Source organism: Cryptomeria japonica, chromosome 4 (assembly GCF_030272615.1).
Source record: "Cryptomeria japonica chromosome 4, Sugi_1.0, whole genome shotgun sequence".
Lineage (NCBI taxonomy): Eukaryota > Viridiplantae > Streptophyta > Pinopsida > Cupressales > Cupressaceae > Cryptomeria > Cryptomeria japonica.
The window spans coordinates 540532931-540548530 of NC_081408.1; positions in this window are offsets into that span (position 1 = coordinate 540532931).

Genomic DNA, 15600 nt, shown 5'->3' on the forward strand with positions numbered 1-15600 from the left:
GTCGCATCAGCCAAAAACTTTTCCTTTCTTGCATTCCAGTTTGTAGTTTTCTTAGCATTTTCTCTGCATTGTACTGGATATTTCTTGTGGATCAATATTTACACTCTAAATGTGGTCATCTACTTCATATCTAGAGATCTTTTGATTTATATCAAGTTATCATGTTTGGAAGTTCATTCATTTGTCAAAACATTCTATGTCTGTGGTGACAACTCATTGCCAGTCCTCTGGTGTGTGGATCTAATTCAATCATCATTTGAGAAATTTGGGACCGAGGGAAATCCTTTCCTGCAATACATTTTCATTCTCCACAATGTATTTCGAGGTCGGCCTACATGTTTCATCAATCTTTGGGCTTTGAGATCTCATGGCCAATGTGGATCTTTTCCAGAACTTAAGGAGCATATATAAAAGAACTTAAGGAGCATATATAATAGTATCTATAATCATTCTTAGAGATAGAGAATATATATATAATTGAAGTAGTTAGATAGATCTTTTATGCTAGTGTGTGGGACTTTGACCAAGCCAATGCCCCCTGTGTAAACTTGCAAAGCTTTGTGGTAGGCCTGTAAGCCCATTGTTATCTTGGATACCAATGCATATAATATAATTGATGTTTCTCATGGTGAATACATTCATCTTCTTGTTTGTTGAGAATTTTGTTTTGTTTTTTTCGTTGTGTTGAACTCTATGTTGCACAGCTGGATAGTCCTATTTAGACCCTCCATCTGTGACTACACCAAGTGGTATCAACGCAAGTTGTGAATCCTTATGGAGCAGAGGCATTCATTGTGGTGAACAGATCACCAACCTAAGGTAGTCTACAAGTTTTGTCAACTAATCACCAATTGTGAGGTATTTGAAACCTTGTAACTAGATCCCCAAATTGAAGTAGTTGCACTAGAGCCAAGGAAGAGGTGTCACCAAGGAGAATACCTACTATAACAAATGTTGTTGATAAAATAGATGCAATGATGGTGTCATGCCTGTGAAGTGTGATACCTGCAGCTGCAACACAAAACACTCAATAGATCATTACAAGCATGGTTAGCAAATTTAAAACAAAGAAAGATAAAACCATGGCAAAGCGATCTATCGCCTCCTAAAAGATGCGAGTGTGGATTTGCTCTCAGATCTGGATAAGCAAATTCCAGTGACTTGACTACACCTAGATGGAGGATTTGAAATGATAATGATGCAATTAAGCTAGAAAAGAGAATGATTAGGCTACATGATTCAACAATTATGCTAGAAAATGATCAAATTAAGCTAGATCTAAGATGCAATTGCCTATAATAACAATGTTCAAATGATATGCTAAGAGATATTATGCCTATAGTAACAATGCATAAGATGCAAATGAGATGGGATGATTATTTCTCCAAAACGGGGGATATTTATAGGATTTCCAAGGCCAGGGGTGAGGTGGCAGGAATCAACGGTCAAGATTGAGTCTAAAGATATCAATGGTGAAATTGGAGGAGGTTGGAAAAGAGTTTGGTGGAAAGGGAACATTTGCCATCTCTATGGTGACAACTGTCAAGAAGCTTTTCTCATGAGAGGGCAAGTGTCTAAGGAAAGGGGACATGTGGCCCAAGAATGCCATGTGTCTCAAGGGAAGAGTATCCACACCATAGGAGGTTAGGATAAGGAGATTAGGATGTGCAAGCTAAGATAGGTTTAATTAAACCCAAGGTTAGATGGAATGGGTTAGGTTTAGAAGTGGTTAGGTTAGGTGGTTAGAAGTTAGGAGGCATGTGAGTAATTTGAATTTAAAATTCAAATAATAGGAAAAGACTAATTAACTTTCAACAACTCATAAATTGATTTGTTTTAATTAATTAGGGATTAGAAGAAATGATTGAAGATGGGGGGGGAGGATTAATTAATTTGAATTAATTAATCAAAGGGGATTATTGAAATGAACCTATTAAATAAATCCTTAGATTCATTAATAAGTAGATGAGTGGAAGAATTTAATCAAATTGTTTAATGAATTCAATTAAATTAGGAAGGAGGATTAATTAAATAATTGCTTATTCAATTAATTATCTTCAGATAATTTTTAGGTGTATACATTTTGCCCCTCTTTGACGCGAGGTGTGATGACGCATTGAATCAAAGAATAATCTCATTTTGATGATGATATTGGTTCGATAGGATGCCCCAGCTATTGATTGATAGATTGCGGTATGATGATGCCCCCTCGAGAGATCAATTGAGATAATTGACCTTTGGAGTTTTGTGAAGTTTTGCGAAATTGATATCCCGATTAGAAATGATTTGATGTCTGCAACTGTGTTTGATGAAAATGCGAGTTCTACAATCATGGTGATGTGGTTCTTGATTAAGCTTGATTGGTTAGATTGATAAGATCGAGATTCGGTTTGGTTTCAAGAATGACACCTCTTGTATAAGACAAAGATGATCAAAGCGTCTGGTTTCAGGAAAGATACATCCTGTATAAGACATGATCAGAACGTCTGGTTTCAGGAAAGATACATCCTGTATAAGACAAAGATAGAATCGATTAAATTTGATAAGGTTGATTAGATAAAGAACTGACAGTTTGTTGATATCAAGTTGCAGAAAGATTCAGATAGGCTGATGTTGGTTTTGTTGAGAGGGTAGCATAAGATTTTCGTTGGGTCGACAATATCTGGAGAGATATGAGTCATCAATCTAATTGCGTATACACTTATGATGATACCTTGATGATTCATGCGATGGATTTAACCTTAGATAAAATGAGCATGCGGGATCCCATGCAAGAATGAAATGCAAGCTTAAATGCAAATGCCAATGCAAATGAAATGCAAAGCTATGGTCGGACCAGTCACTGGATTATTGCATTTTTGTCATCATTGAGTGTTTTGAAATGTGGGAAGCGAGTGCAAACATCGATGGTATAATTAAACCATGATGACCTAAGCACTGCTTTCTTGGCTATTGATATGGCAAGTTAGCACAAGCATCGAGGTATAATTGAACCGAGATGACTTGAATGTTGCTTGCATAAAATAGGTAGTATTAACCATTTCAATACGCAAATCGAAAATGTCTTTGATGATACTTTGATGATCATGTCCTGAGACAAATTTGCACATATTAATAATTAATTTACAGACAATAGACAAGAAAAATATCATGTTCCTTCCTTGTTCCTCTAGTCAAAGACATCCTGGAGGCACTCAGAAATCATGATAGCGAAAATCTAGATAAAAAAGTTGAACAATCATGTTAAAATTATTATTCAAAAGATATCATCCATGTGTTTAGACTGACTTTGTGATAGTTTGATGGTTGATAATTTGATCTCTTGTTCAACATTGGATGTGTCACATTTTTCGCTTGATAAGGGTTGTTTAACTGTTGTTCTACCTGTTTGATTAAGCTCAAAATGATCAAAAAGTTTGCCCCCAGCTAGGTGCAGGATTTTGCCCCAAGCCTAGAAACAAAGTCGTTATGATATACTCAATGATCCAAACCATGGTGAGAGATTAGTTGGGATGCTTGTGTATGTACAAAGGCTTCATGATGGATACGGACAATGCTGATGGAAAATGAATGCAAGTAGAAATATGCATGAACTAATAGATGGAAAAGCTAGCAGACAAATAGCGCCTGTTTGCCAAGTTTTCACCATCTATTTTTATTGCACTTTTTCTCATACTTGATTTTTGGGGGATTTTCTATTTTTTCATTGTTTTTTGATTTTTCTGCTTTTTCATTGTTTTTTATTTTTCTCCTTTTTCAAACATAAAATTTCTTCAGATGCATGCTATTGATGGTTTCGTTGAGCTGATCTTCATCTTGTGTTGATAGCTGATATGCTCCCGATCCAAATACTATTGTGACCACAAACGGACCTAACCGGTTTGGTTCAAACTTTCCTTTCTTTTCTCGATCTGCCCGGTTGCGTGGATTTTCTTTTAGTACTAGTTCCCCAACTTGAAAGGCTCATGGTTTGACCCTGTGATTATAACTCCGACACATTCTTTGTTGATATACCTTTAAATGATCAAAGGCATTTTGTCTTCATTCGCGGGATTAATTCTAACTCTTGTAATCTAGATACTCGTTGTTCTTCATCTAGGATAAGACCTTTTAATAATACTCATAGAGAAGGTATCTCTACATCTATTGGCAGTATTGCTTCTAATCCATAAACAAGAGAGAAAGGTGTGGCACCCGTTGGTGTGCAGATACTACTATGGTAGGCCCATAAAGTAGGGTTTAATTGAATATGCCAATCTCTTCCAGCATCATTCACTATCTTTTTGAGGATTTTCAAAATAGTTTTGTTTGATGCTTCTGCTTTCCCATTTCCCTGTGGATAGTTGGGTGTGGAGAATCTGTGTTGGATCTTGAATTTTTCACATAGTTCTTGTACATCTTAATTCTTGAACGGTCGCCCATTATCAATGATAATGGTCATTGGTATTCCATAGCGACAGATGCTGTAATTCAAGATAAATGCAGCAATTTGTTTTCCTATGATATTTGTGAGAGGTACTGCCTCAATCCATTTTGTGAAATATTTTGTAGCTACAAGGATGAATTTGTGACCATTAGATGAAGAAGGATTTATCTTTCCTACTAGATCAAGACCCCATTGGTAGAAAGGCCAAGATGTTGCCAAAGCATGAAGTTCTTGTGCTAGTACATGAATCAAATTCCCATGGATCTGATATTGTTTGCATGTTCTAGCTATCTGAAAAGAATCTCGTTCCATAGTCGGCCAATAATAGCCCAAGCGTATGAGTTTTTTTGAAAGGGTAAGACCACTTGAATGAGTGCCACAAATGTCATTATGGACTTCATGTAAGGCCTTCTCAGATTCTTCTTGTTTGAGACATCTTAAAAGAGTACCGTCTAGACCTCGTTTAAATAGGGTATTCGCGACAAGAGTAAAATGGGAGGATTGGCGAATAAATTTTTTCTTTTGATTTTTTGATAAGTCAGGAGGTAAGGTGTTATCTTTCAGGTATGTGTAAGTTTGGCCATAACGGAAGGAATCATGCCCAAAAAGGTGACATATAGTTTGGGAATCAAGACAATTATGAGCAGGGTAAAACAACTCTTCCACCATGAATTCATAACGCTGTTGATTTTCCTGTGTCTGAAGGAGAGAAGCAAGTGTAGCCATGGCATCTGCTGCTTTGTTGTCATTTCTTGGAATCTGCTGAGAATTTATTTCTACAAAGTATTTCTTGATATCATCAACCATCTTTTTATAAGGCATTAATTTTTTGTCCTTTGTTTGATAATTGTCATTAATTTGATTGATGACAAGCTGAGAGTCTCCAAAGACTTGAAGTTGTGTAATGTTCCATTTTATAGACATTTTGATACCTGTAACCAAAGCTTCATACTCTGCTATTTTGTTGGTGCATGGAAAGCTTAATTTGTATGCTTTTGGAATTGTATGACCTTGTGGTGTGATGAATATAATGCCTGCTCCTGATCCATGTTGTGTATATGAACCATCAAAGTATAATTGCCATATTTTTGTGGTGACTGTTAGGATATCAACATCGGGAAATTCAATCTATAAAGGATGATCATCTTGAAGTGGTGCCTCTGCTAGTTGGTCTGTAATGACTTGTCCTTTTATAGCTTTTCTGTCAACATACTCAATATCAAACTCACTCGGGATCGTGATCCATTTTGCTAGTCATCTTGTTAATGTTGCCTTGCTGAGTAAATATTTCAGAGGATCGATTTTAGCTATTAACTTGATGGAGTGAGATAGTAGATAGTGTCGTAATTTTTGAGAAGCAAAGACTACTTCCAAGAATGCTTTTTATGTTGGTGAATAGTTGATTTTGTATCCTACTAGTGTTCTATTGATGTAGTAGATGGCTCGTTCTTTTCCTTCATTATCCTGTTGTGCGAGCAAAACTCCTAATAATGCTTCAGTGGTTGATATATAAAGTAACAATGGTTTTCCTGGAATTGGTGACATTAGGACGGGTGGTTGCATGAGATATGCCTTGATCTTGTTGAATGTGCCCTCACATTGATGGTCCCACTTGAAATGAACATTTTTATGCAATAGATGAGTAAATGGTTGACATTTATCTGCTAGTTGAGCAACAAATCTTCTGATTGACTGGAGTCTTCCTTGGAGTGATCTTAGTTGACTTATATTTCGAGGAGATGCCATTTCCATGATTGCTTTAACCTTAGTTGGATCCACTTTGATACCTCTAGCTGAAATAATGTATCCCAATAGCTTGCCTGAAGTGACACCAAAGGCACATTTCTTAGGGTTTAGTCGTAGCTTGTATTGTTATAACCAGTCAAAGATCTTTTCCAGTATCCCTATATGTTCTTCTCTATTATATGATTTAGCCAATATGCCATCCACATAGTCTTCCATGAATGTATGCATCAAGTCATGAAATATAGTTGTCATAGCTCTTTGATATGTAGCACCTGCATTCTTTAATCCAAAAGGCATGACGTTCCAGCAGAAAGTAGCCCATGGAGATGTGAAATTTGTCTTTTCTTGATCTTTAGGTGCTATTTTGATCTGATTGTATCCGGAGAAACCATCCATTAAAGAAAACATGGAGTGTCCAGCAGTTAAATCTACAATGATGTCGATGTTAGGCAAAGGAAAATCATCCTTTGGACATGCGTTATTAAGATGTTTGAAGTCTGTGCATATTTTGATGCTTTTATTCGGGTTTGAAATAGGAACAATGTTTGATACCCATTGACGATAGGCTACAGGTATGATGAATCTGACTTCCAATAATTTCTTTAGTTTTGCTTTGACTAGAATAGCGATATGTGGATGCATTTTCCTTAACTTCTGTTTGACTGGTTTGGCTCCTAGACTAACATTTAAGTGATGCATAATAAGCTCTGGATCTAACCCTGGCATGTTTGCATATGACCAGGTGAAATTGATTTGTCATCATTTGAAGAATTCCACATATTGTTGCATTTCTTGTGCAGACAAAGAAGTCATTGGACGAAGAATCTTTGGTTGCTCTGTTGTGCCAATGTTAACTGCCTCTGTTGGTTCTATCAAAATGGATGACCTTTCTTGATAGTGCTCAAGTAAAGTGTCAAATCTCCCATCTTCCAACACCTCAAGGAGGTTTTCACCGTTAGATGCATCCTTTCTTTTTACTTTTTCCTGATCTAATGTTGCCAAGAAATGGTTTTCAGCATTAGACTTGATATTCTTTTCGTTATTTTCACTTTTGCGACTAGGAGATTTGGCACCCACTTGACTGGAAGATGCGTTGCTGAAATTCCTGATGAAAGTTGTTATAGGTTCGATTGCGTTAAGATATACATATATGGCATGGTCATTTAGAAGTGTATCAATGACAATATGTCCTTCATTTTCCCAATCAATAAGCTCAGGGTGGAGTAGAGGTAAGGGGTCTTCAAGTTGGGATGTTTCGAGGGTATCAAGGGTCATTATAGATGTATCAAAGTTTTCAATATGTATGTCGATGTCTAGAATGGTACCCTCATTAGAATGACCTCGCAAAAGAAATTCTTGATTGTCCTCGGTTAAGTCCAAGTCAGCAGAATGTGATTCTAATTCAAGTGAACTAGTTCCTAACGTTTGTCCTGCATACATGTGAACTACATCGACTCCTACATCTCCTTCAAAGCAATTTTCTTCAGTTGATTCTTTAGAGTGATAGGAATCTCATTCCTATTCATTAGAATCTGTATCACTTGCAGCCTGGAATCTATAGATTTGTTCATATAGTATTTGATTTGTTTCTTCAGCTTTTTTTGTTATATCTTTTATTCTTTCGTATTCAACCTCTTCAGGACTGAGATTGAGTTCTGTCAACTTTTCTATGAGCTCTCCTTGACATATATTAGCTTCTTTCTTGTTTTGATTGAGATTTAATGTTGTTTGAGAAGTGCTTTTAGTTTGTTTCTCTTGTTGATTTGAAGCTTGCTTCTTTTCCCATTTCATGTTTGTTGGCGTTTGTTGCTTATCTGATGTTTCTTCTCTTTCAATTGCCAGTTGTTCTTGTCTGTTTTCATATTCCTCTTGTTGTTGGCTAAAATATGTATCTTCTAGTAGAGTGACTTGTCCATACCCTAAGCCTGTTTTGTCTGTAGCCTGCTGAGTGTAAGGTTGGATAGGTTCTGAGATACCTTCTTTTCTTTTTCCTATAGGACTTGTTCAAGTGTATCCCATTTTTCTGAGAATGTTAAATCCTTTTCCATACTTTTCTGTAGGTATGCGGACATTGTTGATCATTTGTTGAAATTTTTCATCCTTGTATAGTCACTGTAGCACATCTTTGTCTTTTGTTTCCTCTGATAAATTTTTAGTACTAACAAATGCTCCATCAAATATCGGAAGATGTTTTACAATTGGTTGTTGTTTAGAGTTTGATGGTTTTCCAAAGGATTTAGGAGAAAGTGGTAATTGTGATATTGAATATTCTCCGTTCCCTCGATCTCTTAGTTGCATTTGTTTTTCCATACTAGACAAAATAGAGGCAAATGATTGTTCCTTGGATTGTGTGTTCGAAGATGATGCCTCCCTATTATGAGGAACAATGACTTCTTGAACTGGTTTAAGATTACTACAATACTGAAATGGATTTGAATCTATTGAGATTGTGATTTCCTGCCCATTGTAGGGAAACGTTAAGCACTGATGGTATGTTGATGGAACAACTTGTATGTCATGTATCCAGGGTCTTCCCAAGAGTATGTTGTATGATAAATCTAAGTCTAAAATTTGGCATGTTGTGTTTCTCTACAAAGGTCCCACTCTGATGGGTAACATCATAATTCCTTTAGAGGAACGTTCTTCTTCATCATAGGCTTTTATGATGATCTTTTTCCGGGGATCAACTACAATTTTTGAATAACCTAGAGAATGGACAAGACTCAAAGAGCAAATGTTTAAGCCAACTCCTCCATCTATTAGGACACATTTAACTCCTGTCTTATGAATGATGACTTTGATATGCAAGGGAGCATTATGGGGATGTTGCAGGGACATGTCTTCTTCAGTGAATGATAAGTAGTGAGGGGTTGTTAGGTGTCCCACCCTAGTTTGGAATTGATCAATATCAAGATCTTTGGACAATGTTGTATCTACTAATGCTCGTTCAAGAATTTCTTTGTGTGCAGGTGAAAGCTTTAAAAGTTCTAATATAGATATTTGTGCGAGTGTTTTCTACAATTGATCCACTAGATTGTATTGTTTGGTAGTGGATGATGTGTTTTTCATAGGACCTGACAAAACTACTTTGGCTTTTCTTCTTGTGATAGCATGAGCAGGTTCTTGATTTTTCTTTTCTTTAACTACAATCATGTTTACCACATTATCATATGTATGAGCATAGTTTACCTTCGCTTTACCCTTACCATTATTTGTTGTTGATGATTCACCTTTCTCATAGTTTGGAAGTAGAGTTTTAAAATATGTATGAGATTCATTTGTTGTATGTCCATCCATAGTTATTACTCCATTATCAATCAAATCTTGGATGACATGTTTCAACCGCTGACAATTATCTGTGTGATGTCCCTTGTTTCGATGGAAATCGCAATAATGGTTATCATTCCACCAAGGTGGTTTTATTTGAGGTTCGTAGTTCCTTTCTTCTAGAAAAGTAATCAATTTGTTTGCGATAAGTGTCTTTAGTGTGGATCCAAGGGGTTCACCAATGTTTGTAAATTGTCTTCGAAAGAAATTTTTGATAGTTGCTTTTTGGTGATGATTGTTTTGCTGAGCCACTGCTGAGTGAGTGGATAAATTAAAAACCGGTTGCTTTGGTTTCACATTGTTGTTATCCACTATTCCATCATTGACGATATTTTGATTTCTATTCCAAAACTTTGGCTTATCATTGTGGTTGTTGTTATTAGTGTTGTTAGGAGTATGAACTTCGTCTTTGTATATTTTCAATTCACCTTTCTTTATCATGGCTTCCTCCATTCTGATTCCATTATCAATCATTTTTCCGAAACTTTTATTTCCTTGCATTTTTAAATAATAACTCATTTTATCATTTATGTTGTCGATGAATATGTCCATTTTTTCATACTTTGGCACTGTACGAGGATACCGCAAAGCTAACCGTCTCCATCGTTGTAAAAATGTCATGAAAGGTTCTCCAACCTTTTGTTTGGCATTACATAGGTCTAGCATTGTTACTTCATGTTGTATGTTGTAAGAGTATTGTGAAACAAACTTATCCACCAACTCTGAGAATGATTTGATTCCAGGTGGAAGTTTGGAGAACCATTCCATAGCTAGTCCAGTTAAGCTTTTTGGAAATAATCTCATTAAGTAGGTATCCTCATGTGCAAACTCCATACTCATTGTGCAAAATTATCGTATATGATCTTGAGGGTCGGTGCTTCCATCATATTTTTCATATCTGGGAGTTTCACAACCTATGGGAAATGGTATCATGTTTATATTTATGTCAAATGGATAAGGACAAATTTCTTGAAGTGAGTATCTTCTAAGATTTCCTCTTTGCATATCTTGAATTTGTGTTTGCATTGTTTGTATTTGTTGTGAGAGAGTTGTGATAGGATTATCAACATGATTTGCTCTTGCATAACCATGATTTTGCATTCTAGGAGGATCTGGATCTCTTCTTGTATCATCTCTATTCCTTCTTGTATCTTCATTGAATTGAATGTTATTCAGAATTTCTACTTCCTCTCTTTTGGGAATGTAAGTTTCTTCATTGGTTCTGATGTTACTAGGAATTGATTTGTCATTCATTTTGAGACCAAAAGTATCCTCATATTGTTCGTTATTAGGGGGAGGATCACTTTTCTTTTGTGTCAATTTGTTCACATCAAAATCTTGGGGAGTGTAGCACCAGATTTTGCTAACATTAGGAAATATTTTTCTTTTTCTCCCTCCAATAATTTCTACATAAATTTATCGAATTGAGGATTTTTTTTGATGTCTCTAATATTTTGTTTTGTTATTTCTCCTTCAACTTGTATTTCATCTTCATGTTCCATGGTTCTATGCTCTTCAATTATTTCCAATGTTTCGATTTCTATCTCTGCGATTCTTCATCTCTAAGCTCTAGTTAGAATAGGCATACATGTGTGTTAGATATTGTGCTAGAATTCAATTGTCCAAAAGTTGTTTTGATACTGTCAATGTAAATGTGATAGCACGATATGACACGAAAAGATGATTCAAGTGTTTAAAAGTTTGCAAGTTTTTCAATCTTTAGTTTTGGAGTGCAATGGTGATGATTTGATAAAAATCAAGTCCAATAGGAACGATATATCCTACGATGTGGGACAAGATTATTCTGACCAAGCGTTGTAATTTCGTGATAAAGGATGATAGATCCTGATGAGAAACTATGTTTTGGGTGATCAGTTTATCAGATAGGTTGATAATGCACTTCGAGATGTTTAGATCTTGAACTTGTTGAATGTGAGAACTTGAAAATCTTGAGGTGTTTATGTTCTAAAGTCTGATTTTGATAGATGATAACTTGACCAAGCGAACAAAGGAGGCAATCCAAGCATATAATGACAGTGAACAGGTTTTTATGATTACTGTAAATTCACCGAGCAAATATGACAGATCTGAAAAAGATGTTCAAGAAGACAACTCTGGACCAATAGAGACATAAATTTGTACGACAGTTTAAGCAGCCTCAGACGACAATACATATAAGCCCATACGACAAATCAAAAATTTTATATGACAAAGCACAGGCTCGTACGACAAATCCCCCTAAGCCAAACAATAAACAAAAGGCCTCGTACGACACAACTTAATAAGCCATACGACAAAATATTTTATGCTAACAGGCTCGTACGACAATTCCCACCAGACCATACGACAAAGTAGATACCTCGTATGAAAGAGAACAGAACAGAGAAAAATACGCTTGTTTGGCAGAATTTTGATTAGTGCAGTTTGATTTTTTGCTTATGTTTTCCAGTTTTGAATGTTTGATTTTCCGATTTAGGGACGAATACACAGCAAACACACAATATGATTAGTGACCTTCAAGCACATTACGCTACCTAAGGAAGTTGGCTGAGAGAGAAAACCTTTTCTTGCAAGCTTAGGTAGACACCCAATAGCTAATCAGAATACAGCCACTGAGTCTCACGCAATGGATTCTCAATGCCATATTATCCGACTCCAAATGCTAATGGGGGCACGATATGGCAAGTGTCTTGGGAGAGTTACTATCTCTCTTGCACAAAGATTATCACCCTTTCGAAGGTGAATCGGGTAGCTTCTAATTTTAACCGAAACTAGTAAGGGATCCGTTTGGTGCGTCAGGGTATAATACTCAATAAAGAGGTCTCCCAGCCTTGAAAACCAAGGTTTGATATAACCGATGGTACAGAGGAGAGCTATTCCTGAGCACTGTCGTTGACTTGATTTTCATCAAATCACATTTATTTTATAGTGGGTTGGATTACTTGGTGTTAGTCATTCCCACTTAGGTCGTTCCCCTCTCACCGACCTTAATGGCTAAGAGTTATTAGCTCCTCGGGAGGGCAGACCTGCTAAAGAAATGCACTAATGAAAGAAAAGGATGAGTCTAACTTTCTGATCACCTAAGAAAGGTGAGATCATACTCGCCTATCATCAAAACACATAAAACATGATTGTTCATTTCCATTAGCAAAATCAAGAGTGCCTAGAAAGATTAAAGAAGACATAGAGTTTAGTTGAGTCCTCCTAGGCAACCTGCAAAATAGATGCATTAGTAGTCATGATGTGTTTTTATGCAATTAGTCTTCGACAAGCGTAATCTTCGACAATCGTCCTGCAAAAACCAGTTAGGCTGCCAAAAAACTCACAAACAGACCAGGGATAGCATTAGTGATAATCGAATCAAAGCATGAAGCCCCAAAAATGTAGTCTATTTTAAAAACACAGAAGGAGAATGTCGTACGACACGATTTACCTATTCATACGAGAATCTTTCTGAGATCATACGACAAATCAGAAGCTCGTACGAGTTAGGATGGATTGTCATTTCAGTTCAAAAAGGAGCTCGTATGAACCAAAAAAGGAACTCGTACGAGATTTTGATTCCAACCCGGCCAGAAATGAAGATTTGATGATGTTTGAGAGGCCAAAAATCAAATTTTCAGCTCCATGGTGGGCGTCAAAATATTGTGCCTGTGAAGTGTGATACCTACAGCTGCAACACAAAACACTCAATAGATCATTACAAGCATGGTTAGCAAATTTAAAACAAAGAAAGATAAAACCATGGAAAAGCGATCTATCGCCTCCTAAGAGATGCGAGTGTGGATTTGCTCTCAGATCTGGATAAGCAAATATCAATGACTTGACTACACCTAGATGGAGGATTTGAAATGATAATGATGCAATTAAGCTAGAAAAGAGAATGGTTAAGCTACATGATTCAACAATTATCCTAGAAAATGATCAAATTAAGCTAGATCTAAGATGCAATTGCCTATAATAACAATGCTCAAATGATATGCTAAGAGATATTATGCCTATAGTAATAATGCATAAGATGCAAATGAGATGGGATGATTATTCCTCCAAAATGGGGGATATTTATAGGATTTCCAAGGCTAGGGGTGAGGTGGCAGGAATGAACGGTCAAGATTGAGTCTGAAGATATCAATGGTGAAATTGGAGGAGGTTGGAAAAGAGGTTGGTGGAAAGGGAACATTTGTCATCTCTATGGTGACAAGTGTCAAGAAGCTTTGCTCATGAGAGGGCAAGTGTCTAGGCAAAGGGGACATGTGGCCCAAGAATGCCATGTGTCTCAAGGGAAGAGTATCTACACCATAGGAGGTTAGGATAAGGAGGTTAGGATGTGCAAGCTAAGATAGGTTTAATTAGACCCAGTGTTAGATGGAATGGGTTAGGTTTAGAAGTGGTTAGGTTAGGTGGTTAGAAGTTAGGAGGCATGTGGGTAATTTGAATTTAAAATTCAAATAATAGGAAAAGACTAATTAACTTTCAACAACTCATAAATTGATTTGTTTTAATTAATTAGGGATTAGAAGAAATGATTGAAGATGGGGGGAGGATTAATTAATTTGAATTAATTAATCAAAGGGGATTATTGAAATGAACCTATTAAATAAATCCTTAGATTTATTAATAAATAGATGAGTGGAATAATTTAATCAAATTGCTTAATGAATTCAATTAAATTGGGAAGGAGGATTAATTAAATAATTGCTTATTCAATTAATTATCTTCAGACCATTTTTAGGCATATATAGATGGAAATGATAAGATCAATGAGAGTTTGATTGGATGTTGTAGAATAAGATAGAAAGAGAGGTTTAAACCCTACATTGAAAGGCGAAAGTGATGATAAATTAGACCAAAACCTAGTTGAAGACAATTCTAGAGAATAGGAAGAAGAATTAGATCAAGTTAAGATGATGAAAGCTATTTCAAAGATCAGCAAGAGACATAGAATTGAAATTCAAAATTATGTGGGAAACCTGAACCCTAGAGAATTGATTGACTGGATAAATGGTATGGAGGAATACTTTCAATATGAGGAAATTGAAGATCCGAAAAGTGTGAGATTTGCAAAAATTAAGTTGAAATGTCATGTTGCTTTATGGTGGAAAGAAGTTTAGTTGGATAGGAATAGGAGAGGAAAGGAGAAAATCACAAAATGGGATAGGATGGTGACAAAACTAAAAAAAATCAATTCATACCTGTTAATTATGAGCTTGAGTTGTTGAAGAGACTACAAAACCTAAGGCAAACGGATATATCTATGAAAGAGTACACTAAGGAATTATACAAATTGACCATTAGGGTTGGACGTAGTAAGGAAAACAAAGAAAAGTTTGTGTGGTACATTAATAGATTGAGAACAAACATTCAAGATGAATTTAGTTTGGTAAGGATAACCACAATTGAGGAAGCATACCGATTTGTGCTGAAGGTGGAGGAGAAGTTGGACAAGAAACTTGAGTAGAGACAAAGGTCTAGAAGAGGAAGATTTCAAAGAGGCGGAATGCATTCCAAAGAAGTGAGATCTTATGCCAAGCAAAACAAGGAAGACAAAGCCTTCTATAGTGAACAAAAAGAAGACAATGCATATCATAGAGGAAAAAATGATAGAAATACATATCATGGTGATAGAGGAGGTTACAGTGCCCCTCCTTGACTCATCCTTTTGAGAGGGTGTGATAAACACTTTTAGGTTTGTGCGTGTTCTAATATCTTTGTCTCATTCTTATACTAATAGTCTCTTTGACATTAGTGGATTCATTATGATTTATGTCGATGAAATTATGTCTCGAACTAATATGATTATCAAACTTATATGTAGTGATCTAGATGCACTCATTATTCATGTATCGATTATATTGCTTATGAGGATATGATGGCATCTTATAATATCGACTTCACTTGGCCTCACAGGTCTAAGTGTGTCTTAATCCCAATGGCAAGTTGATTGGAGATGGCATGAGTTCCCTCTACACATTCTAGGCTTAAGTTGATACCCTTGTCAGCTAGTGTCTTGGCTTGAGTCGTTGGTTTGTGTCATGTGGTATGTTGTTCAACCTTATGTCGGGTTGCCTTGTGAGTTTGCAATTATTTATTAATTAATAATT